The sequence below is a fragment of the Apaloderma vittatum genome, unplaced genomic scaffold (assembly GCF_000703405.1).
Source record: "Apaloderma vittatum isolate BGI_N311 unplaced genomic scaffold, ASM70340v1 scaffold11842, whole genome shotgun sequence".
NCBI lineage: Eukaryota > Metazoa > Chordata > Aves > Trogoniformes > Trogonidae > Apaloderma > Apaloderma vittatum.
Genome location: NW_009703131.1, coordinates 23,575 through 49,681, shown reverse-complemented (window position 1 = coordinate 49,681; position 26,107 = coordinate 23,575).

The window sequence follows — 26,107 nt, the reverse complement described above, 5'->3', positions numbered from 1 at the left end:
CTTTCCCCTATTTGATATATGTGTCCCATTACAGCACTCATTCCTCACAAAAGAACCTTGCGACTGGTTTTATGTAGCACAGTATTCCTGAAACTCAGCATTTGGGAAAATTGCTGGTTTTTCACTAGGTGTAAACTGGTATTCGCATATAAGAACTACTTAACCTCTCTGCTTTGGTGTACTGCATCCAGTTGAAAATGCTGTTTATATCAGTGTCTGAATATTAGGTTACTTCTGTCTCATCATTTCTGCCCTTGTACATGGTGGGTTTTGGGGGGGATTGATGAAGTACTGGTGCAAGGTGGTAATTCTAAACTGTAAAGCTGTAATGGGAACATCTTTTAAGTGTTACTTAAACTAGATTTAAGAGATCAAAGGAAAAGACTGTCACTCAGGCCTTTCTGCTAGCTCCTGTATATTTGTTTAGACATGCACGTCTAAGTGTGTTTCACAAGTATGTTAAACATACTGAATCTTCTCTACTTGCCAGCCTTGTGTTATTTGAAGTGCATGTTTATTTGCACTGTTTGGTTGTTTGGTTTTTTTTTTGGAGGAAGCGGAGGCATGTATGTTTTTGAAAGTTATTGTAGGTTTTAATTAATATTAGTAATTTTCATTCCACAGTTGTGACCTGCCCTTCCTATAAAACTGACTTGGATGGTTCTGCTGCGTGGTAGCAGTGGATTTGTCTGCTGTCCTTATTGCGGAAAATATCTAATCTCTTTTTTAAATATCCATGAGCCAAGCCTTTAAGTCCTAAAAAATAAGTACTAAAAGGTTGAATTTGAGCACACTTTAAAGATTTTGTAAAGAATGCCTGTTGTAGCTGATGACAGGCTGCCACATTCTGCTCTTGATAAAAGCTTTCTAAGTGCTGCCTGGCCGTGTTGGCTGTATACAGCTGTATACAGTAAAGGCAGTCATTTTCATTTTGCCATATGTGGTAGAAACTGACTTGAGCTATGTGATAAACATGATTTTGTTGGAAGCAGAATGATCCTAATTTGTTTTCTACAAATGGTATGTAGATGGCTAAGCAGCATTTTTGATTAAAGGTAATGCCCATGTGCTGGAATTGATTATTTTTTCTTGTTCCTCATCTAGCTGAACAGTTCACCATCTTCTTTCTGCATACCCATGTACTTAAGTTTTTAACTGACTTTGCTTCATTAGACTAGAAAGCACAGTGGAACCCTCACTTTTTCTACTGTACACTGTGGTAACACAAACGAGCTTGGAAAGGATATGAAATGGACAACTATAATGCACTTAATTCTGGTTGTACTTTCCTGGTTTTTACATTATTCCTGAAATTTCAGTCTAAACTGCTTAATTTTTACATGAGATAATATTAATACTTGGAGTTAGCAAAACTTAACTCTTCCATTTAGTAAAACAAAACACACCACCAGAATCCAGCTTGTCTAACTGCATTTGTAGCTACCACCTCAGTCATTTGAAGGGCGCTTAAAAGAATAAATTTCATTTTGGTTGTGAGTTAATTTCTTTAAGTTCTGTCCAGTGAGCTCATTAGATAAAACATACTGATATCTTGAGAAACCTAGTGGTAATTCAAATGTGCTTAACTGGATTTATTTCCTATGAAAAATACAAATTACTTTGAAGTACCTAGAAAAAAAAAAAAAGCCAGACTTCAAGATCTTTTATTTATTTTCCAGATTTATTTTATCCAATTTGAACATACAGTAAACTGGAGACTCTGGCTAAAATAGAATGTTAAAATAGATGGGAAGAAGACAGTATGAACAAATTGTAAATTTAATTTTGACTGTAATCCAGTAGGATTTTATAGTATGCATTCTTTGAGGAGCATTCTGATCTAAAGTGTACTGTCATGTTTTAAAATATCGAACTACTTTTTCCCCTTTTCCACTTCTGATTTCAGAATTTTTTTAACTTGAAAAATAGAATAATCTCTAATTACAGATTCTTTTGAAAGGTGCTAAATACAAATGCATTGACTTTTTTTAAACGCTGAATGGTCACAGTATGCCTTGAGATAAATTGACTCAGAAATGCTGAAATAGCCAGTCTAAAAAAGATTCTTGAGTAAGAACCAAAACTCCTTCATTCTTTTGAGGAGACAATATGGTATGAGGTGAAATGTTCAGCAAATGAGTTGTGTGCTCTGATGATATGAAGCTCATTAAGCCTCTTGTGGAAACTAATATTTTGGGGTACTTAACAGATTAACTTTCGCATGACAGGCTGGGTCATAATTCTTCCTTCTCAGAGAAGACAAGTCGAAGTAAACTGTAACTGAACTATTGAAATGGCAGGGAAGGCTGGGTGGCAACTGATGGGATCCGTTTACATTGAACCACAAATATGAATCCCTTGGTGGTTTTACAGCATCTCTTGTTAGTTGGTGCTTGGGGTCAAGACTGGGAGGCTTGAGAGAGCACATATTTCAAAGGTAATTTAACTCATTTCTCAGGAGCTCTGATTTTATTACATTGGACACTGTGCTGTCATGAAGATGGAGAACCATCCTGGGGTTTGGTGCCTTGGGCTGATAGTTCACATCTAGCACAAGGGAATATCAGTCCAAACTTCAGTGATTCTTGTAGAGTGAGGAGGGAGGGAGTGTGGCGTGTGGAAGGTACAGAGGTTGGACCTTACTGCTTTAGACTATTGGCTGTTCAGTGCTAGTTCAGTGACACTGTGTCACGTGTGGTGTTGCCTGGGTCTCAGTACTGGGGCCTCTGCTTTTTACTATCTTTGTTAACAATCTGGATGAGGGGATGGAGTGCAACCTCAGCAGGTTTGCAGATGACACCAAGTTAGGTGGGCATGTCATCCTGCTGGAGGGTAGGGAGGCTCTGCAGAGGGATCTAGACAGGCTGGATTAATGGGCCAAGGTTAATTGTATGAGGTTCAGCAAGGCCAAGTCCGTGGTCCTGGAAGTCCACAGACATGAGGATATGTGACTGAAGACTGCACGTCAGAACAGGACCTGGGGGTGTCGGTTGATAGGCAGCTGAACATGAGCCAGGAGTGTGCCCAGGTGGCCAAGGCCAGTGGCATGCTGGCCTGTGTTAGAAATAGTGTGGCCAGAGGGAGCAGGTAAGTGATTGTCCCCCTGTACTCAGCACTGGTGAGGCTGCACCTTGAGTACTGCGTTCGGTTTTGGGCCTCTTGCTACAAGAAGGGCACTGAAGCATGTCCAGAAAAGGGCAGTGAGGCTCCTGAAGGGTCTGGAACACAAGTCCTGTGAGGAGAGGCTGAAGGAAGTGGGGTCGTTTAGCCTGGAGAAGAGGAGGAAACACTACTGCTCTGTACATCTACCTGAAAGGGGGTTGGAGAGAGGAATGGGTCAGCATTTTATGACTTAATGTCAATGGGTCAGCATTTTATGACTTAATGTCAGGTATCATTTTTTCCTGGATTGGCTTTTTCTTGCCTTTTGGGATATAATTGTAGACAGTCACCAATTTGGCATTTTGCTGTCAGGAAGAAATCTGTTTTGTTAATAGTTTGGGGCTTTTTCCTTGTAAAATATTTTAAAAATCATAGCTGTAGGCATTTCCGGTTGGTTTGTTCACAGTAGTCCTTGAAATACTGAAATTTATCAAAATTAAGTATATATGTCTAAAATGTAAGCTGCAGAATAGGTAAGTTGAACATCACGTTTTCATGAAAGTGATCTCTTTGATTTTTAAATGCGTGGAAACGAACCTTCCATGTGTGTGTTTCAGTGGGGTAGATCTAATAGGTCTTTTCCATCTTGAACTTCCTTAAGATACTGTGAAAATCACTAGAACTGAGATTTGGAGATATTCATATCAATGACCTCAACCTGACTTGTAAAAGCAGTGAGATGAGTTTCTTAAGAATGGCAATCATTTTTTTCCTAATTGAAGGAACTATTCAGAAGAGTTCAGATTCAGAGATAAACATAGCATATTTATAGGTAAAACCATTTATAAAAAAGAAACTGCTTTCATATAATTATTTTATACCCAAATCACATCAAGTGAGAAAAGTAAACAACATTGTGGATCAGAACTTACTGATTTGTATGTAGTCCCTCAAGTAAAGGACAAAATGCTCACAATAAGAGGTATGAAATTCAAAAGGAACTTAACTGTGTTACTGCATACACATGTTGATAAGGTTCTGTTTGTTTTGGTAAATGGAATAGAGCTTTTATTGTTCTGAGTTTTACTAGTGTGCTTTTATACCTTAATTCCTGTAGAGTAAAGCATAGCTGTATAATTTGATTGAATTTACATGCTTAATTGTGTATGGGATGTTAAGTGCTTGACTTGAAAGAAGTCTAGTGAGAATAAAGATAATTGTTCTTGCCTTTAATTTCTCAGTTAAAAATGTGCATATAGCCTTTAACAGGAATAAGTGTGAAGGGTTCTGCTTGTAAATTGAAAAAAGATGGTGGAGGGGGAATAAAGTAACAATAAAAATGAGAATTGTGGTTTAATTTTATATCTACAAGTTCTAAAAAGTGTTTAAAGCATGTTATCCATGAAAACCACAAAGTACTTTTTAATGGAAAAGATGGAAACACCAGTTACGTTAACATCTTGGATTTTTTAAACTCACTGAGTTTATGTTGCACAGATGGCCAAGGAATATCAGAAAAACTGAAATGAATATTCTGAAAAAACACTGATATTCATGGGACATAGTGTGGGGTCACTGCAGTTGCATGTTTCTTCTATGCTGTTGCTATGAAATTGTTCAGGACTTGATTTCTGTGGGTGAATGCAGCAGCTGCGTACAGCGGTCACAACTTGTGTAAGTATGAAACAGCTGATTGCAGGTTGTTCGCCTCTCAGCAAACCAGGGAGGATCCGGTCTTAGAGCTACATGTTGTAGAGAAGCAGCAAGCAGAAAATGGTGTAAAGAAAAATGAAATAGTGACTATTTACTACTAATTATGGGATAGGATTAAGGTGTTTTCATGATTTTTTTCCCTTAATTTTGTTATAATCGGCTTTATACTTATGCAAAAGGGGAAGTAGTTTTATTTTCAGAGAATATTCGAAACAAACCAAAAAAACCTACACCAAAACCCACAAAAGCAAAACACCCCTCCCAGCAAAAACCACACAAAACCTCCTAACCCCCTTGCCCTGCTCCCCCAAGATAAACAGGTTTTTGCTTTTCATGTACTTAAGCAAGGTGGAAAACCACATATGCTTAGGCAAGTTGGAAGAGGAAATGTAATAAATCTAAAAGGATACAAAACCCGTAAGGATTTACTGTAATTCTTTTTGCAGCTGCTTGCTCTTGATGTTTTGAGCATTTTAATGTAATTTTTTTTTTTTTAAAGAAAAGCTGGGTTACTGTTCATTATTTGCTGTAGAAAGATTTATTCTGCAGTGCCATTTTAAGTTTTAGCTATTTTTATCTAGTGTAAAATGCAGGAGAAAAGCCTGCCTGAACCAGCTATTGCTGCACTGTAGAATGCCATCTTTGAACTGCCAGCTGGAAGTGGTCTTTCAGGCTGCTTACAAATGTTCTAAGTATTTGTATGCTGATGGGAAATTTGAAATCTTCCCACATTTAAGGTAATGATTCAGTGCATACATTGTTACAGATACAAATAGCCCTTTGCCCTCTTTGCTGCTGGGTCCTGCTTCCTTGCCTGCTGCGTGCCACCGTGGCATCCCTGTGCCCGTGCAGTGAGCGGGATAAAAGAAACCCAGTGAAAATCACGGATTCTGCTCATTTCAGTGGGGAGTTAAAGGAAAAGTGAGGAGTTGGCGGTAGAGCAAGACTCTTTGGGGCTGCGTGGATGTAGGATAGCTTGTGCTGTATCTACATGCCACATAAGGAATGCAGTTTCATAGATGTCCTCATTAAGTGCTTTCGGATGACTTTTCAGTACTTCTAAGAAATACATAGCTTAGAAAAAATAGGGAAGAAATGTGTGGAGGGCTTTAGATGTTTGAATAGCATGGTTATGTTTTACATCCTTGGTGACAGTTGGCCCAAGAGGGCGAGTATTTGAAGTAATGAAGAAAAATCATATGCTAAAATGTTGAGCCAAAGTATATGTGAGCTTGATCTATCTGTTCCTTTTCCGTGGTTGCCAAGAAGGTTACGTGCAAGCCAGTAAAGTATGGAAAATAATGGTCTTCATGATTTCTCCAGGAAAGTTGATATACACAGTTGCTTTAGAGAAGCAAGACTATTCACATGTACTTTTTTCTTGGATGAAAATACTTAAACTGCAGTTACAAAGATGGGAAATAGTGTCTTATGGTAATGTTCCTCATTTTTTGATGCAGTAGCACTTCAGCGTTTCATATATTATGTTCCTCTTTTAAGGGACAGAGCGTGCGAAAGGTAAGCTGTAGCTCCACTTTTTATCAACTTCAACTGAAAAGCCTTTTCATAGAAGGAAAACTTTTAAGTAATGAAACAGTAGTTCTCTTCGGGTTTGTTGTAGTGTGGAATGTTGTGCTTCTAGAACTTCAGTGTAGCAGTTCCACATCTGATATTTTCAGACCTAGAGCTGTGCCAATAATACAAATAAAGTTTATGTGAAGAATGCAATTACTACATTTCAAAAACTGAATGTTCAGAGTTTTGAAAGAAAATGTATGAAATAATTGTCATATATTGAATTACTGGTTTAAAAGTGAAAATTATGTTAACTTGACAGTCGGGATGCTTTTAAAACCATTTTGATATATGTGCCACTTTATCGTTGCCGTGTTATTATGCTTTGTGTAGTTTTTGTAATATGACTTAATGCATGTTCAGCATCATTTGTGCGTCACTGTTGTGTACAGTTTCATATTTTATCAGCACTGCTGAATGCAAATGTCCGAGAGCGGGGGTACTAGAGCGTTTCTTGAGTATTATGTAACTTGTTTAGGGAGTTGGTTTTTTTTCGATTGCTAAGCTTGCTTTCTAGTCTGTGTACATTCTGCATGTTTTGTGCAAAATATGCTTTTTTCTGTTGCATATGGAAGAAAGTAATAAGTGATGAAAATGTGTTTATTAGAACAGTAAACAGAAGTCCTGGATACCTCTTACTGCTTCTCCAATGACAGCTGGCTCAGGAGAATAAAACCACTTGGTATACTTTCATGCATGATTAATCTCAATTTAACTTTTCCTGGTTTTGGCCAACTTATTAATGCTAAAGATTAAAAAAACCCTAGTTTTGCTTCCAGAGATAATCTGCTTTTAATCATAAGCATTTGTACAAGACAGCAAATTAGTTGCAAATTACTTGATGTTTGCTCTGAATAATATACTGTAACTCCCCAAGTTGTATTAAACAAAAAAAAGAAAGAGTTTGAGTTTCATCATTTTAAAAGTGAAACTTCAAAAATTCTGTTGAATGAGAATAAGCCAGTCTACAGGGGGGTGGGGGAAAGTACAAATCTGTGCAGAAACTCTTATTTTGAGTTGCGCTATGTTACTGGGCATGTGGGGTTTTCATTCTTTAAATTGGGACCATTGTGAGAAGCTGTTTGTTATAAAGGCTTAACAAATGTAATTTGTTGCATTTTACACAGTTATAAGTATTAATTCATTGTTAGCATCTTAAAAATAGAATTGGTTAGATTAGGCACGTGAACTTTGCTGGAGTTGATGGCATGTGGGATGAGTATCAGAAATAGGCTAATTTAAGCGGTGGTAATTGCCAAAAACTCATAGAATTAAACTGATCTTGAGCATTATTTTTACTACCTTTGAAATGAATTCTTTAATGTATCTTTTTCTTCTTCCATAAGTGTGAATTTCCCAAGGTGTCTGATATTTTTAGTAAATAAATACGAATTTTAAAACAGTGTGCCCACAACCTTAAATACTACATTTGCATTTGTGCTTTATTGCTGTAGTAGTCACAGAAGTACTTACACATTTTGAAGTGTTCATCTAGAGTTTGGGGGAGGAAAAGGGATTGATTATTTTATGTTGGTTAGTTCTTGAGGCCTTGGGAAAATTGGTGTTGTAGAATCTTCTTCATACTATTGTAAATAAATAAATAAATAAATGTATGTTTAAATATCTGCTGTCCTCAAAACTGCCCAGTGTCAAGGAACCTGAAGGTTGAATCTTTAAACAAGGTGGGAAAACTTATTTTACTCGAGGTCTTACTGTTGATGAAGTATTTGAGCTCTAAATCTTTCACTGCTCTGACATTGAGGACATTGTAACTCAGCCTTAACTTTCCATTCGTATTAAGGTTAAAAATCCTGCAAGCTGCTGCAAAGCTTTAGAAGTGATGTGAGGATGTAACATGACGTACTGACTGTAGGGTTGGGCCGAATCGTTCCTCTTGGAAGACTGTCACTGGCCTGCTCTGGGTGTCCTTATCCATTCCATCTAGGACTTTCCTATTCTGTATTCCAGGTTTTTTTCTATTGTAAAAAGCTTTAACTTTTCCTGATGGCTGTGGAAAGTCCCGCCGTTCTAAAACTGTATTGGGGGTTGTAATACTAAACTTGATGGAAATGGATTAAAGGAAAGAATCAGATGTTGAATACATAGTAAAAGGTTCTCTATATGATGTGGCAAGTGACTATATACCTCTCCATATGTGTCTTGTTAACACATGAGTATCGTGTGTATTCATAAGTTCCTGTGTTGTTAAAAAGGATTTATGGCTCTTCTGGTGGGAGGGGATGCATGGAGAAGAGACTTCATTCTGTATTAAAGTTTCTCTGTTATGTAAATCAATACAAAATATTTAAGTGACAGAATACATGAGAACTTAAAAGGTTTTCTTGATTCATAGATGTATGGAAATATTAATAAGGAAAATAAAAGTAGATAAGTGCTCTTAATGGATTTACAGATAGGGGAGATAGTAATGTGGAAAGCATGAAGATACGGTTTGACCTAATTTTCAGGTTTTTTTCTTCTAAAAATTTGAAAGCTGCCGTAACATTAGAAACTCCAAACACAACTCTTGATATACTTGATCTAATATTCTTAAATGTTATTTCAGAGTTCCGCTATAAGTGAAAGTATACATACAAAGTGAAAGTAAACATACAAATAAAATACATGCTTTAATGGACAAAGTAAGTCTGAAAGCTTGTGTTTCATTAAGATATGGAGAAGACTACTGTAATTAAGGAGTTGGCTGTGATTTCTCACATTTTTAGTTTTTGTCTGCATATCTGCATAACCTTAAAGGAACAGAGGTGGAACTTTGTTAATCACGTGTAGGAAAAGGCTAAGTGTACAAGACAAAATTGTGCTGGGAAAGGACTAAAGCTGAAATATGTGTAGCTTAAGGTACTCGTGCTTCCAGTAGAGGACCTCTCTTGTGAATTTCTGCCATGAATTTAGAGAGGTCCTGCTTAAAAATAAATGCCCTTTATCTGGTCCTGCTCTTATTCCAGGAAGATGTGCTCTTTGCCTTGATTGTGACAAAACAAAGATAAGATGGTGAGGATTTAAGTTAATAAAGAACGTAATTGTTTTGCCACAGTTATAAATCTGAGTGGTTGAACAGTCGACACTCGAGGTAGCTTGTCTGCTGACTGGGTCTGCGCACAGCTGCACAACTGCCGTAGCTGTCCCAGGACTGTGAATGTGGTAGTGCCGTTGGTTGTTTCAGCAGTTGCTTCACCTGCCTCGGTTCATGAAGTTCCTTTCTGGCTACAAGGATGTTTTCAAAGCCTTCATCTCTTTGCTTAGCAAATTTCAGTACCACGGTGGCAGCTACTGCAGCCACGGTTGCGGGTGGTGTAGCACCAAGTGCGCTCACCAGCTAGAGCCATCTGTTTACACCTTCTCAGTCATTGCAGTACTCTTCTAAATGTTACCTTTCCTGAATTGTAAATGTGGTATTCTTAATGAGGTATTGATCTCTACAAGCTTGAATAGAGACTTAAGAAATAATACAAATTTTCAAAAAATACAAGCTGGCTACACTTGTTTGGTCAGTGACACAAATATCTTTGATAATTCAAGATTTAATACAGAAAATATATCTACTGGATATTTACTTCAGTCTGATTCCCTAATTTTATAATAAAAATGTGAAAACTTGGTTCTGTCTCTAGGTGCTGAGCTTCATCTTTAAACTGTTTGGAAGTCTGCATTTATTTTAGTTTGCACAGTATGCTATAAACTAGAATCACTCAGAATTTATGCATAAATATACCCTGTCAGAGCATGCTTGGCAATTAGATGTGAGATATTGCAGAGCTTGGAGTGAAAGTTGACCAAAAGAATTTGTTAAGTAAGGTGGAAATGAAGTTACAAGAAGGCAAGAGCAAGGCTGAGCAGAACAGGAGAGCAAACTGAGCTCTTGAAAGATGATCTGTAAAAAGTAGTGGAAGAATGTCGTAACAGGTAAATGTTCTGTTGACCTTTCAAAGAAATTGGTGCATCGGCATGCAGAAGGTGGACTTCGTTGGAGAAGCTGCTGCTTGCTTATGTGGAGTTTCTTTTTGAAGATGTAGCAAGTAAAGTTTCTAGTGTGTTACAGGGTGCATTTTTTTTCCTTGCGTACATCAAAATTCAGAAACAGGTAACTGAAATAACTTTTATTTTTAGTTTTGTGTTCATAGCCATTTTCTCATTGCTTGCTGACGATATTTACAAATTTGTCACCTGATACTTTGATAACTTATTTTTAAATGTGTATTTTTAAAGTAAGTACTACAGTATGAACTTGAATCTGTAAACATGAATGAACCATGATGAAAAATAGTGCCAGCAGTCAGTCTCTGGAGGTATTTTGGTCTTGAGTATGATGCCTGCTGACTGCCTTTGTGTGTAAGGTGGTAACAAAAGAACACTCCCTATTTCTTGCAATGTGGTCTTGGCTTGGTCCAGCGCAAACGTGTTTTCATCATCAAGTCCTTTGTTGTTTGGAAGTGAGGAAAGTTGCGGCAAGTTGCAGGGTCTTTTGAGAGCAGTAGATGGTGGAAGGGTTGATTTGAATAATGTTCTGAGATGCCCAATAGTTAAATTTGTTACTCAAACAAGAAATATTCCTGATTTCATGCTTTTCAGTCCTCTTCATCAGATGCTAGCAGGTGCTTTCTTAGCTCTTGCGTATATGAAAGCTGACAGTTAATGCTGTTAAAATGCTTGGTATTCACTTAAAAAGCTACTTCATTTTGGGTAGAAACAATAACTGTATCTTACAGGTAGTAATAAGGGAAGAAAAATGGTACTAGCATGTTGAGGTAAATCTTAGTGCAACATCAGCAATGTATCCAATTATGCAAGTAAAGAACAAAAAGCCAAGTTTGAGTCCAGCTTGCCAGAGAGCGAAGCTTGTGCAACGTTAGCAAGTGGAGAATCTCTGCTCTTCAGTTTTATGTGGTTCAGGTCACCACTCTGCCTTAAAAAATTTTCACAGGTTCCTTGGTGGTCTTACACATGACATTTAGCCCAGGTCTGATTAGTAATCAGCTTAGACTGGGCAAGTGCAGGCTTTGTGTTGTACAGGACTAGTTATGTCATAGTGAAACAGATCTGTAAATGCCTTAATCTCTACAGAGCACAAGTGTCCATGAGAAATGGTACATTTACTCAACATTGCTTTGTGGTTTGTTTTTTTTTTCCCCATAAACAGGTAAGTCTTTATGTCAGTGGACCGATACATGATAGAGCATTTGCAGAGTACCCTGCAGTTGTTCATTAATGCTACTCTATTGTCTTTGTTCCCGTGTATTTCAAATCTGGTGTAAGATTTTCCTGTCAAATATGGTTTTATTATGGTGCAACCTAGAAGTTGGTGTTCTGTATTTGTCATGAAGTGATCAGGAGGTAAAAGTTGTCACCTAGCAGAGTTAGCGTAGGAGGGGAAACTACTTGACTGCACAATGAATTGCCAGATCTTTTGGCAGGACCAGAGGCAATGGGCACAAACTGACACACAGGAGGTTCCCTCTGAAGAGCAGGAAACACTTTTTCCCTGTGATGGTGACCAAGCATTGGCATAGGTTGGCCAGAGTAATTCTGAGGTCTCCATCCTTGGAGATACTCAAAAGCCCTGCCTGAGCAGGGAGATTGGAGCTAGAGATCCTCTCCCACATTAACCTTTCTGGGTTTCTGTCACTGAAATAAAGCTGTGACTTTATTAAAATAACTTCCTGTGAATTAACATTAAAACCCTATTGTATGCTTAGGTATTTGAATGCTTCCTTCCTAGATTTCGTTTCAATATAGATGTACATGTTGCTTAGAATTGTTAAACCTTACATTTTCAAGTGAAGCGCTTCAAAGCTGAGAGCTCTCTGAGTGCATCTTGAGTTGTTGCTCTTCGTAAGGACCGTGCGACCACAGCTTGCCCTGGCCTTTTCCCCAGCAGAGTCTTATGGCTTCAGAGATTTTAGCCCCCAAAGATAATCAATTCTGCTGCCATTATTTTGGAAGAGGAGGTTAGGACGCTGGCTTAACTTGATGTGCCCGCTGCAAGAATGACAGGTAAGGAATCCTGCAGGAGGGAACCCCGGGGATTTGTTGTGTGAAGTTGTGTGAAGCAGCATCGCTAACCCTTCAGAAATAAATGTGCTGCATATCCTTGAGTTTTCCAGTTCCTTAGGAACGCTGTTTTTTCAAAATAGAGAAAATTGGGTCATGCACAGTCTAGGACGTTTTCCTTGAAACTGGATTGCCCCTAGTTTTTGAAAGATGCAAAATACCCTCAGTGAGGCTGCCACACCTCAACGACATGGAAGTATTTTTCTGTAATACAAAGCCTGCATTGATTTTCTGTAGTCTTATAACTGAAATCTGAGAAAACTCTTAGGCTTTGCTTATACAGTTTTTTACTTTAAAACAAATGTTAAAATCATTTTGAAATCAAACTGGCTATTGAAATGTCTAAAATTCTCTTGGCGACTCTCACGGATTGCGTAATTGTAAACCTGTTTGCACAGCATGCAGCTCGATCTCCTGACGTCTGTTAAAGTAGCAAAGCGACCCTGGTACTACTTAACTGTATGCTAGCTGTACTAGTTTAACTATCTTGTTTACAGCAGACTTCTAAACTTGTTTCAAACTCTACGTGAACAAGCCATAAGTTTCTGTGATAGGTGAACTCGTGCAGTTTCTAGAACCTGACATAAAAACACGCTCCTGAGATTTTGAGTAACTTCAGTGCTGAAGGATGCAATGGTTGCAGATGCTTTTGATCTGTCAGGTTTTCTTTTTTAATTTGTTACTTGGTGAAGTCCCATGGTTATTTCTAGGTGAAGGAGATGGTAAAAGTTCAAGGTTATTCCCTTGCTCCTTCAACAGTTCTATTTTTCTTAGCTCTTGGTGGTAAGGTAAAGCATCACGAAATGCTCGGGAACTTGGCATCTGCGTAACAGGGCACGTGAGTTCCGAATGGAGAGAATGATCTTGTTACTTGGCTGTGTTTCCAGGCTGCTCAGCATCAACAGAGTCGTTGAAAGTAGAAATCTGAAGAAATTGCTGCTGCATTAATGGCCGCATAGGTAGAATGGATAATTATGGAAATCACTGTCTAATTAGCCAGCTATTCTGGTGAGGCATGTTCTTCAACTTGACGTGGGAATGTTGGTGAGCAATGTAGGGGAGGGGACTTTATTAAAAAATGTGGGATTGAGTTGCTATTTCATACAGGATTGTTTTGATTACTTTGACTGCAGCCTCGCAGTGCAGTTTTGCAATCTATGTGTTTATACTGCGGGATGTAAGCCTGAATGATACTTCTGCTGATAAAATACAACCTTTTTTTAAATTGCAGGAAATCTTTTGTGCCCAAAAAAAGGATTCTCCTTTTGTATTAAATGCATAGTCTTACATCTAGAAACATCATGACTCCCGAATGAACACTTTATTAAATTTACAAAGTACTTGTAAATTTCAGTGTCTTCAAATTCAGATCTGGCTTAAGCTTCACAGAGGAAATTTGTCATTTTGGTTAAATATTTTTAGATATGCTTATCATTCCCGAAACACTAAAGAGATAGTTAACTTCTTTATGAGTGAAGCTTTGCAGTCCAAGCAAAACAGAAAAATAAATGTCATTTGATCACAGTATTGTCACTGGTATGGAATTATGACCTAGTCGCTAGTGACTGCCATTGTTTTCTTCTTTTTTTTGAAATCTGATTCCAGAAGAGGAACATTACTGTGTTCATAGTCCTCATTCCTGAAAGATGCTGTCTTCATATAACATACCTGTATCTTAACAAATTGCACATTGTGAAGTGGATGTAAAATGTTTTTAATAATCTTGTCAAGGAAATAGAATGCCTTACTGGCTCAGTTCAAGCAGTGTTTTCCCTCTTGTTTCTAGTAACTTAATTTTCATTTTGTGCCTTAATCTAGTAAGACTCATGTTTTCCCTTAAATGCTTACTTGCTTCTATCTGTCTGCAAGTATGTGCTTTTAAGGAGAGAATTTGAGGAGCACAAGGTTGGGATGGGTTGCGTTGCAGTTTGTCTCCTGTAGTCGCTGGCAGCCATGTAATGATGCCCGAGTGACGTTTTACTTACTTTCTGATGGTTTTATTATTAGAAATGTGTGCTTTTGTCCTCAGTGGGGGCTACTCATGGTTAAGGTGAGCCAGTTTGGCCAGACTTCAGTTAAAAATTAAGAGTGGGGAGGAAAAGATTGCTTGATCATTTACACTGTGCCTTCTGTACGTCAGCAGCCGACATTGTTATCTGTTACCTTTTGATAGGTAAACCTGAACAAATGCAAACATGAACACAGCTCTGCGGATCATCTCGGGTTCCCTTTGGAAACCCCAAATAAATGGCCACAAGGGATTGTGTGTTTTCCTGAGAACAGCTCGGCTTCGGAGTTCTTCCTTTCTGTGTGATGGATAGTGGCTCTGCTACTCTCAGAGTGATACCGGTGCCTGCTGGTGCAAAATGTCATGGGGGCCACTTCAGTGGGAGTCAGAATTTACCTGTGTTGCTAGGTAATTTTTAAAGAAGACGTTAAATAAAGAGGGAAATGGGGGGGAATATGTAAGGGGGCCATACAGTAGAAATAGTAGCTATGGAAAATCCTGTTAATTAGAAAAAAAAACCCCAACAAAGTAAGCAACCACCACACACCGAAACAACACAACCAACAGAAAGCCAACTGTTCTGTCAGTCAAGCCAGTGAAGGTAGCATCAGTGTGCAAGGTAAACGTAAACCAAGGGAAATGTGAAAGAAGGTAAATGTAAAACATCCTTTGGTGTTGTGGAATTGTGGCTGTTTGCACTCAGTAGGCTGCTTGTGGTGGCCTGGAGCTCGTCTTGTTTAGCAGCTGTGTTGGAAACGCAGTAGTGGGGAGTACTCTGTTACATGGAATATGTGTTGCGTGGGCTCGGCTGCACTGAGGAGTGGCCTTCAGTTTTCCTTGGTAACAGCACAGTGCGTGCACAGCATCACACTGTGTGTGATACATCTGTTCTCTCCAGAACAGGCGTGTTTGTCATGCTGTTAGTCTTTTAGAGTATCTCAGTTAATTTTGCTAGGCACAACACCCACTTTGAGCTTTAAAGAAAAGTTTTATCACATAAATGAAGATGATTGAGAGTCTTGTTACTCTGGAAATAACTATTTGCTATGTTCCTGCTCACTCTTAAAAATCCCTTTTTTCAGCACTACCTGCTAGGATACGTTCAGGTCTAACAAAGTGGTTACTGTTAATTACAAACAGTAGAGGTTATGTAGGTTTATATAGAGTAGGGAGATTGGAATGATTTTAGTTTCTTGTAGAGAATCCTCCTCCAGAAGAACTAGCGCAGAGACAGAGACATACTATTGAAAAAAAAATGCACACACCTAAGTATTTGAGTTACGGAAAATCATTAATTTGTAGCACAATCATCTGGTTTTAGGGGCTGCTTTTAGGGGTTGTCTTAACATACCAGATTTCTTTGGCTACAGTTTTGTCACTAACATCTACTAGTTGCCAAGAATGTGGCTAACTGCTTTCTCTTCAGTAAATCTGGGATGGCCCGGAAAGAGACAGTAATGCTCACTGGCTGTCAGGGAAACTGGGGAGACTGTGCTAGGCCTTTGGAGTTCTTAACCATCGAGGTGGAAAAAAGAACAGCCTAGTTGTTACAGTTTTGTGGTACTGCAAAAATACAGACTGAAAGATGAGCAGTTTGTAATTGTAGCTTCCATTTGAGGTGGGTACATACGTAGGAACAGCTGAATTAGTTTCAGTATGTGGAGGTCATGTCCCACAACGTTAAATATCACTGAAAACACATTAAGGTAACACTAATAGTGTCCAGATGACAATTCCTACCTGGTCCCCATGGCTGAGAGGCATCACTGTGGCTATTACTGCATTTGACCTGCTAAATGATTTTAGTGCAAAATTCTAGCTGTAGTTGCAAAGGGTTAGTGGGCTGGGCTCCTTTGTATCTGCTTTAGGAAGAAAATATCTGTCTTGCTGAGTGTCTGTGTCAGGGAGTAGGGAGCAGAACTTCGGAAATTTGCTATGTAGCAGGCTGCACCATGGGGTGGGGGGAGGAGATGAAGCAGATGGGAGAATTGATGAATTAACAGCACTTTTAATAACACTCAGATGTTAAATTGAGCCACGTTAGAAACTGTATTTATTCTGAGCTGTTAGCTTCAGCCTTTTTTCAGCTATATCTGATAATGTGTTACCTTTATTGTAAATATTTGTGGATTTGCATTGTAATTTGCAGGTATGTCACTCCCGAGTTGTTTTTTTGGGCTACTCCTGAAGCAAAGCTAGTCTGAAAGGTGCAACCTGTGTGTGGCTTTCTAAAGTAATTCTTTAACAAATACTTCTCGGGGTGTGCTGAGTTTTTTGATCATCAAACAGGACCTCAAGATGTTGGTAAATTGTTTTAAGAAGCCTTTATTGGAGCAGATACTGAATCATCCACTTGCGCTGCTGTAGTCAGGGGTGTTCCAGGCAGTTGTCCTCTCTGCAGACATTTCTGTAGGGGCTCTGCTTCCCCAGCCTGAGTAATGGATTATGTTAAACGTATCAAACGTTGCAGTACTTGCATGTTATTTTAAATCAGATGTATTTGCAGAGAAGAGGTGATTTTAATTGGGGTTAGGTGGAGGGAACATGTGCCTACGGGTGAGAGCTGTCTTAAAGCCTCCGCGGCTGGGGCAGGGAGTTGCTCAATTCTAAACAGTTTGGAGAATTGCTTTGCATGTGGACTCTGAAGAAGACACAGAGTTCAAGATGAGCCCTTACTAATGTTTTCAGTTATTTATATCATTACAATAAATGTAATATTGAGGTAATAAATGTAACAGGAATAAAATTATACTCTGACCTCCTGTTCTTCCAGCTGCACATAGTGCAATCCAAGCAGCTCTGTTGCAGAAGCTTTAAAATTACAATACTCTTAACACTTCTGCATCAATATCTAATGCTTTTAGCATTAAAATGTATTTTTATGAGACTTGTGTCCAGTTCTGTTACAAGATGTTCTTACAAAGTAGCACAACATTTTACTCCAGTTGTATTATTTTCATATGCAGCTTTGCCCCTTTTAAGTGTCTGTTCAGTGCCTGGAGCAGAGCAGGGAGGAGACTGTGTCTGTGCTTCCATACCCTCAGTGCGAGTACAACGAGAGCAGTTAGTTCTCATTTTCATTAGTAACTGTGTTGTGTGCAGAGATTTTAATTACTGGAGTGGCAATAATGTGAGAAGGATGAAATGTTGCTTTGGCCACGCGCATTGGCAGGCCTAGAAGACGACAGGGTTTTGTTTGATTCGTGTGATTTTAAAACCCTCTGAAGAGAAATTACTTGAGGCTCTTAGGGACCGAACTGCGCTTAATCTACTCCAAACAGAAGTACGAAAATCTAGGAACTTGTTAGTGTTCTTGGAATAGCAGTTTTTTAACTGATGATGCAGTAAAATTAATTTCAAAATCTTCAGAGAGATCTGTGTAGTAACAACTAAGTGCTTAGACCGGGTGGAGAATAAATGTATTTTTTTCTGGTAATGGGAAATTTTATTGTGCGTTATTTTTCCATCTTATATTATGGGTATTTGAAAAGTGAAGCTACTTTATTTTCTAGTTTGTTTAAGTGTCACAGTTATTTACTGTCTCTTTATTTTTTTAGGTTGCTATTAAAATCTTAAAAACGCAGATGAAGACTGGCTTGTGCAGAATCCTTCTGCTATCTTATGCATACAGAAGGGAATCCTAGACCAGGTGTTAGTACGAGGTATGTATTAGGATGTTTGGCTTTCAGCAGTTACTGAGATTGAGAGCCCTGTTTTTGTTTACATTTGCAGTTCGATGTAGAGTCATTATGCTTCTGCACTGAAACTGTCACTTGCTTTCAATGTCATTCCTTGCAGAATTCCTGTTGTATGTTAACGTGTTTGTAAAGGACTCGAAGGGTATATCCCCAGCCTCTCACAAACAGCTCAGAATGAGGGCAGCCATAAAGCATCTTGCACCCAAACTCCATAGTGCCACAGTAGTGTGACGCTGTGTCTGACCTATTGGGTGGTGTTAATAGATTGTGCCTGGAATCCAGTTTGCATGATCAACATTGTAGTTTCAGATTCTGAACAGCCCTTGGGAGGAGCCAGTAGGCTTTGGGTTGGAGAGCTGTGTCCATGTACTCTGTAAAACCTGAGACACTTTGGCTTGTGTGCACACAGGTATGTAGTGTCATCTGCTGGGCGTTGGAAGTGTCTCTGTGGGACTGAGGGGTAGGAAGGTTTTAAAAGGAGGTTTATGCAGCTTGATGGGATTTGACTGAGATTTGCAAGTTGTACTGATAAAACAAGAGGAATTTGGGTTAGTTCTCTGCGTTTGGCCCAGAAAATGTACTTAGAGCTCTCTCTATAGTTCTATTAACCATAAATGGAGAACTAGATATATAAAGACCATACATATTGAGCTTTTTATTAATGACATGTGAAAGGTGTCCTTGCCCATGGCAGAGGGGTTGGACTAGATGATCTTCAAAAGGTCCCTTCCAACCCAACCCATTCTGTGATACTGTAGTAGCAGTCTCTGTGATGTGTTGCTCATTGGAGGGCTCCTTTTACTGATTTCCAGGTTAGCTGTAAATTAAGTATGGGAAGTAAGCTGTAAAACTTGAGCGTTGCATGGGAAGTATAAACGTGGTGGAGTTGGAGCCTTGCTCCCCTCCCTGATGTTCAGGTCACCACAGTACTGCACCACGTGCCAGGCAGTCTGGTGGTTGCCCTTGCTAGGGGAAATGAGTTCTCCTCTCCTGAGACCTGCTGGGACTCACTGTCCACTTCCTGAGCCTGTGCTCTGTGTGCTTGTCAGTGAAGATGCTGTGGCAGTTGGCATTGAAAGCCTTCCTGAAGTAAAGGCAGACAATATCCACCGCTTTTCCCATACGCACTGAACTGGTCACATCATCACAGAGGCTGTCAGGTTAGGATCCTTAAGGATTTGCACATGACACTGTTGTAAATACACGCTGACTACTCCTAGGTACCTTCTTGTCCTTGTTGGTGTGGAAATGGTTTCTGGGAGTAGTGGGGTCCATCTGCTTTCCAGGGCCTATTAAGTGCCCCAGATCCTCCTTCCTTTGCTTTCCCCTAGAGTGGCCTTGCCGTGCTGGCAGCCGGCTCCCATCAGGCCCGACGCCAGGAAGTTGTGTCCAGTTTAAGTGTTCCCTAACCTGGGCACTGTTACCTATTTGATACTGGGGAGGGGTGAGGAGGTGGGAAAATGAATCCGCACCTTGTTTCACGGTTCTGCCTTGCCCTTTACTTAGGAGTTCAGTGATATTTTCTCACCATAAAATCATAATATAATCACACAGTAATACACAATATAATCACACAATATTGTGTAATGTATGCCAGGCTATGGAAATAAGCAAGTTACAAGTGTTTACTCACAGAATCTAAAAAGAAATATGGTTAAAACTCTGTAAGAAAAGTGCAACAGAAAAAACACATGAATGATTTTTTTTTTTTTAAGTTTGACTGGAAATAGATATTTCTATCCAGCTGACATTTTTTCTGGACCATGTAGCTGTTGGGAATTAGCCTTGCTTGTTCTTAGGTGTCAGACTGCCCCTGTGCAGAAGAGCCATTAGGGAGCCTTGATGTTTGGCAGGTTTCCCAGGCATCTCAGAATTTTTCTGTCCTCAACTCACAGTTTCCTTCCTGTAGAGGGAAGAGCAGATGGCCAGGATTCCTTGGAGATAGAGGAGTTTCTTTGACTGATTAAATAATGACTCCTTGTCTCACTGGAGTGATAAGATCCTTTCTTCCTCTTTCCCCGTTATTTGTGTCTGTGTGTGTGTGTATGCACTTCAGCTTCCAGTGTGAACTGGTCTGACAAACCCTAATGGCCTAACTGAATTGCGTTAAAAATTGAGGGAAGATCAGATGAAATCATGCGTGGGTTGCATTTAATTGGGACAGAGCCTGCAACAGCAAACTGTAAAAAGATTGCAAAATACCGGGAGAGTGAGCCCAGCCAGTGCCAGCAAAAGAAAAAAAAAAAAAAAAAAAATCGTACCTGCTCAATTTGTAGAGATGAGAGCTGGCCTCGGTGTGGCATTGTAGTGTCTTCTTCGGCTCCGAAATAAATTTATACACAGTTCTGTTACAGCAGAAAACGTGCTGGGCTCTGACTCGATTGGTCGTGGGGCGGTTCTGTCAGGTTGCCTGCCTTGCTGCTGGGCTTCCTGAGCTGTGGTAGAGAACTCCAGGTAACCTCTGGGAAGGGCTCTTGGGGAGAGCGTTAGTGCATTTCCCAGCTCTTTATCCAGCTCTGTTTGCTGATGCATTGCTCTGCAGTTTGCTGTTGAAGGCCTGGTGTTGGCTGTACTTTGATGACAAAAGTATGTTTTCAAGTTACCACTGAAGTGTCTCTTGTAACTCCTCAGCCTGAAAATGTTCTCCCTTGCATTAGGTTTCAGTGAAAACCGATGGTGGCCGCACACCCTCACAGCTGGCTCAGACAGCGGCTTTCATGTGCGAAATGCTGCTCTTCAGGCTGGAACTGGAAGGACCATCGGGGTGAGCACGTAATCACGTTGTCTCTCGTTAGATCACTCAATGGTGGTTGTGATTTCTGTGATGGAATCTCTTTCCTTTGTGCTCAGTTACCAGTCACTTTGTATTGGTTTTGTGCTTAACACATGGGCTTGGTTTTTTTATTCTTTATTGCTCTCTACAATAAAATAGTCATTAAATCTGTAGCACCTAGCTCAACAGTGGAGAGGGATGAATCGATCACTCTCACTTAAGCTGTATTCTTTCTGCTTGTAGACAGGTCTGCCCTGCGAGACCTGAGGGAGTTGGGCTGTTTGAAATGATGGGAAGGGGACCAGCATGGATTGGGAAGCACCTTGGACTGGAAAAGATGGATCAGCAGAATCTGAAGACTGTGTCTGATTGCGAGGGTCAGGATGGATTTTCCTGCAGGAGGAGTTACAGCCACTGGGATGTGAGGGTCTTCAGCTGCCGGCAGAGAAGGTGGTTCAGTGTTTCATAGTAAAGCTGATGTTGGCCAGCTCTGATGTGTGACTCAGGTCTTGGCTCCCTTTTTATATAGACTGTATCAGGAGCAGATCTTCCCTCCAGAAACACTGGTGATTGGAAATGGTGTCCATAAAAGGACTGTAGTTTGTACGTGCTACAGCTGGAATTGGAGTAAAGGATATATTAAAACACCACTCCTTTGTTAAACTATGGTTTTGGACTAAGAAAAAACCCTTAGAGTTAAATGAGTAAGAAAATACTTTGAAGGACTAAAGTATGATGATAGGAAAGTGATGGGGTTTTTTATTTAAAGAAAAAGCAATAGTGGGGATTGTGTTAAACTTGCAGTATTTAAAAGAGCAGAGACGTATTGGTTACCTACAGAAAATGGTATCAGGCAGCAACAGCAGAAAAGGACCAGGGGGAAATGTTAATCACTGGGGAGATTCAGGTTGCAGTAAGATTTCACTCTCCATGCAGCTAAGTTTGAGTTGGAAGTTATGATAAAAACACCTGCTGTCTTAATGTAGCCCACTAAAAAGATGAAAAAGCCCACCCATTAATGAAATTAATAATGAAAAAGCAGTTTTGAAGCAGTGCAATTTTAACATTACATTTGGACATATCACTTATTTTTCAGGATTTCTGTATTTATTTATAAAATGGTTTTTAATTAATCAGTGAATAACAGGATGTTTATTTTCTGTTTCCTGACATCAGCAAGGCAGTAACACGAATTGAGGGCCTGATAGGAACCTCACAAGGTTCAAAAAAAGAAAAAGCGAAGTCCAACAGCAGGTACTGAAGTAACCTGACAGAGCCGTGCAGCCTGGGCACAGCTTGTAAGAGAAGCAGCTTTGCAGCAGCTGATCTGGGAGTCCTGAGGGACAAGTGAAGATGAAGGTGTCCGACCCCGTTCTGGGCTCCATTAGAAGAACAAGGCTGAGCAGGGGCAGGGAACCCATCTTCCCTCTGTTCAGCACTTCTGAGGCTGCACCGACCAGGGCTGGGTTCCTGAAGATGAGATCTGTGTGAGGACAAGTCTGGTGGAGGCCACCGAGATGAGGAGGAGGAGGAGGTCAGAGCAGAGGAGTCATGGGGCTGGGCAGTGGGGGTAGTTCAGCCTGGAAAGCAAGAGGTTGGGGACAAGGAAAGGTTTATACTCCAGCTGTGTAAAGGAAGCGGGAAGAGAAGATGGAGCCAGGCTCATCTTAGCAGTGCACAGAGTGAGGAAGTCTCATGATTTTCAGTGTATGTAAGTGTTGCATCATACCAGTAAATAAAACCAGTGCATGTCAGTATGGTCTTGCTGTACTTAATTGGTCTCCCCAGGCTGTGGAACTGCTGGGAATTCCTGGTAACCCTTTTGTTTCTGCAGGGGACCTGGTCTGGGGGATTGTGTGGGGTGATGTTCACATGTGGTTTTGGGGATCTTGATCCTGCTATTTACAGAAATTGTCCCAGGAGAAAGGAAGGGAAATTTCAAATGCTTGCACCGCCCCTGTGCAAACTTTCCCAGACAGGATGTTTCAGCCATCTTGGTAAAACCCTTTGGGGGGAAAAAAAAAAGTCACATAAATGCAGCCCTTGCAGGCTGGAGGGCTGATGGTGGCCTCTCCCCAGCACAGGGATGACTGTGTTCAGTGCAAGCAGCTCCTGTAACAGGCCCAAGAGCTTTTTTTCCCCAAATTCATATTCCCTTGGCTCTGGGAAGACTGTACAAGGAAAAGCTCCAGGGAACAAGTCATCTTGTCACAAAGTGGGGGTTTGTGATATGGATCAGGATGACAACACTACTTTATGTGGTTAATGCTGTCCTCCAGCTCTGGGTGAAAGCACATGTGCTGCCACTGGTTTTGGAGCAGGTACTGGCCTCCCTAGGGGTGGACCTGATGTCTTCAGTTGCCCTATCCCATTCCCCTACCCTTGGTTCTGGTGTCCTAAAGCAGAGCTGTGCCTGCCAGCAGCACCTGAGCGGAGCCAGGCCATGCTACTGTGAATGAGTCCGTGCCAGCAGAGGAGTTCCCAAGAGGAGCTGTACACACTTCAAATCATACAGGAAACATTACAGAAAGTCTTGGAAAAAAAAAAGCAGTTGTAGCCATCCTGCCAGAAGGGCTGAGGCCATGTTGTGGAGAAACTCTTTTAACTTGAAATCTTCACTCTGGACCCTTCCTCCTAGCTGCTATACTTGAGATAGCCGAGATTTTATTTTTTTAAGACCCTTTTCTTTTAACCTTGTTACAGCTACCTCAGTATTCTGTCTTGTCTTCTGTCTGCTTTTATTATTTTTTTTTCTTAACACTTCGCCTTTCTTTCAAAGTTTTGGTTTCAAATGGTTTCAGAATCTGAAAAATAACTTTCCCCAATTCTGTGGGACACAGAAAAGCTGAAGAGCTTTAGTGTCAGGATTCAGTGACAGGCATGCAGTGCATGCCCACACTGCACCAGTGGCTTTGGAAAAATGTGGCCTTTAATTGCTGTGTTAAAAGGTCAAACTGTTGCAGCTCTCCAGTAGAGGCAAGGCAATTACAGCCAAACTAAAATCACTCCTGTAGGAGTGCATCCTGTGGGGTCACCTCATCTCCCCTGCCACTGTGCTGGAGGACTGACCCAAAGGAGGAAGACTGCAGCAGCTGTTTTCCAGTAGGGTACAAGAAGGCAAAGGGCAAGAACAGAATTGCATCAGGTACAGACAGGCAGAACATTTTAAGGACACCCCTCAGGCTGGCCAGGATGGCAGCTGCTCTTGGTGCTGTCTGTCTCTTCCATATGTTGAAACAGGTTGCTTCCATCTAGACTGATCTAAAAACATCTTCTGTCTGAAAAAAACGGGTGCAGAAAGCATGGAGGACCTGTGACAAAGACAGCTGCGTCACCCACCAACCTTCCGTATCTGTGAAAGAAGCCAGGGACACGAGCATGGATGAGGCAGCAGTGAAAGAGAATGAATCTGAGCTGTCAGAACCATTTATTGCCGCTGCAGACAGCAGCAAGAAGAAACTGAGCAAGGACCTCAAATGTATTTTATCCACAGTGCCTAAGTAATTATTTCTTTATTGTAACTACTTTCTCTTCATGCTTTGTCCACCAAAACCTTTGTCTTGGCAATTGGATAAAAACCATATATATAATCAAACAAAAATCAGCTTCAAACATCTTTTTATGCATCTGCAGTAGGGATTCTGAATTTATAATAACCAACTAAAAGAGACAGATGGCTGCAAAATCCATCCCTTAGTAAAGGCATCATGAAACCAAATTTTATTCCCCTGTAGAACTCCCTCTCTCCCAAAACCCCACAAAACCAAAATCCCCAAAAGAAACAAACCTCCCCAAATCAACTGCCTTTGCAAAACTACTCACTATGTCAACTCTTGGAGCGTTACTAGGTATTTTTAGGTTAGACTGTACAACAGTTTCTAAAGAGCATCTCTATTATATGGACAGTTGTTCTAAAACCTTATGTCCCCACCTCAAACGTTTACGCCCGCTGCGTGCTGCAGGGAGCTCATCACACCCACCCCGTTCTGCCCGGGGTGCAGCGCAGCTGTAACTGAAGGAGGGGCAGCCGTGTACAGCAAAACGGTCGTGCCAGCCTGTGCCAGCGTAAGGAAACATTTCAGGATGTTCCCTCTCCTTATCCCCTGTCCAGGGTTATGCACAGCTACTAAAATGAATCAGCGCTACACAAAGTGCCGAGTGCCGGCACTGACACACCTGGTTCTCAGCGCTTCTCGTGCAGCTCAGGTGGTCGCACTTGGCAAAATGAGGTATCTAACAGGTTTCAGAGAGGTGGAGGTACCATGTATGTGCAAACCCCAGACTTGTTAACATCCCATCAATACTGTTGGCAAAAAAAAAAAAAGAAAAACTGGCATCTGTTCTAAATCAAAACAAGTATCTGTATGTCATGTTGCTGTTCTAGTATTATATAGCTTAACGTGACATTCCACAAAACTGAAATAGTGTGCTTTTGTTACTTACACATTTGGCATCTCTTAAATATGAAAGTTTTAAACTTTCAAGAACTGAAAATTAAAAACTGGTTAATTGAACTTTATATTAAAAAAACCAAAAATCACATTTTTTCAAGGATACTTCATACATCTGCACCATTTTGATGGTGAGCACTCAAATACATTTTAGAATTTACCCACAATAGTTTTGCTAATATAGGCACATAATGGCATGTAAACTACACCTGGCAACCAGAACAGCAAAGGCACAATCTGGATTTTTTTTTTTTTTTTTTTAACTTTTCAAGATGTTGGTTAATTTACAAAGAAAAATATTCTGTACTTCATGCAGAAGTATTACATTTGTACTTTATAGCACAGGACCATTACAGAACTGCTGTCATCTGATAAAATGGGTCATTTAAATAATTATAATAGAAAAAGATAGCAGCTCTTTGCACTGAGGAACTGAATTTCTAAACTAAAGGACAACATGTGCTCTCATCTGTCAGGCTGAGAACATCTGGAATCCTCTCTGGAGCTTCTTGTCTAGAAGAAGCATTGCCTGCACATTCCAGGAAGCTGTAAGTCTTCTGTCTTGCTCTTTGTTGTCCCACAGGTCACTTAACTAAGAACTCAAAAGTTCAGATGTCCGTAAAGCTAACTGTTGCTTCTCTAACACAAAAGTAATTTTAAAACACCAATGCAAGTAAGAACCTGACTGCGATCCTCTACGAATTGAGCCTATCCAGCT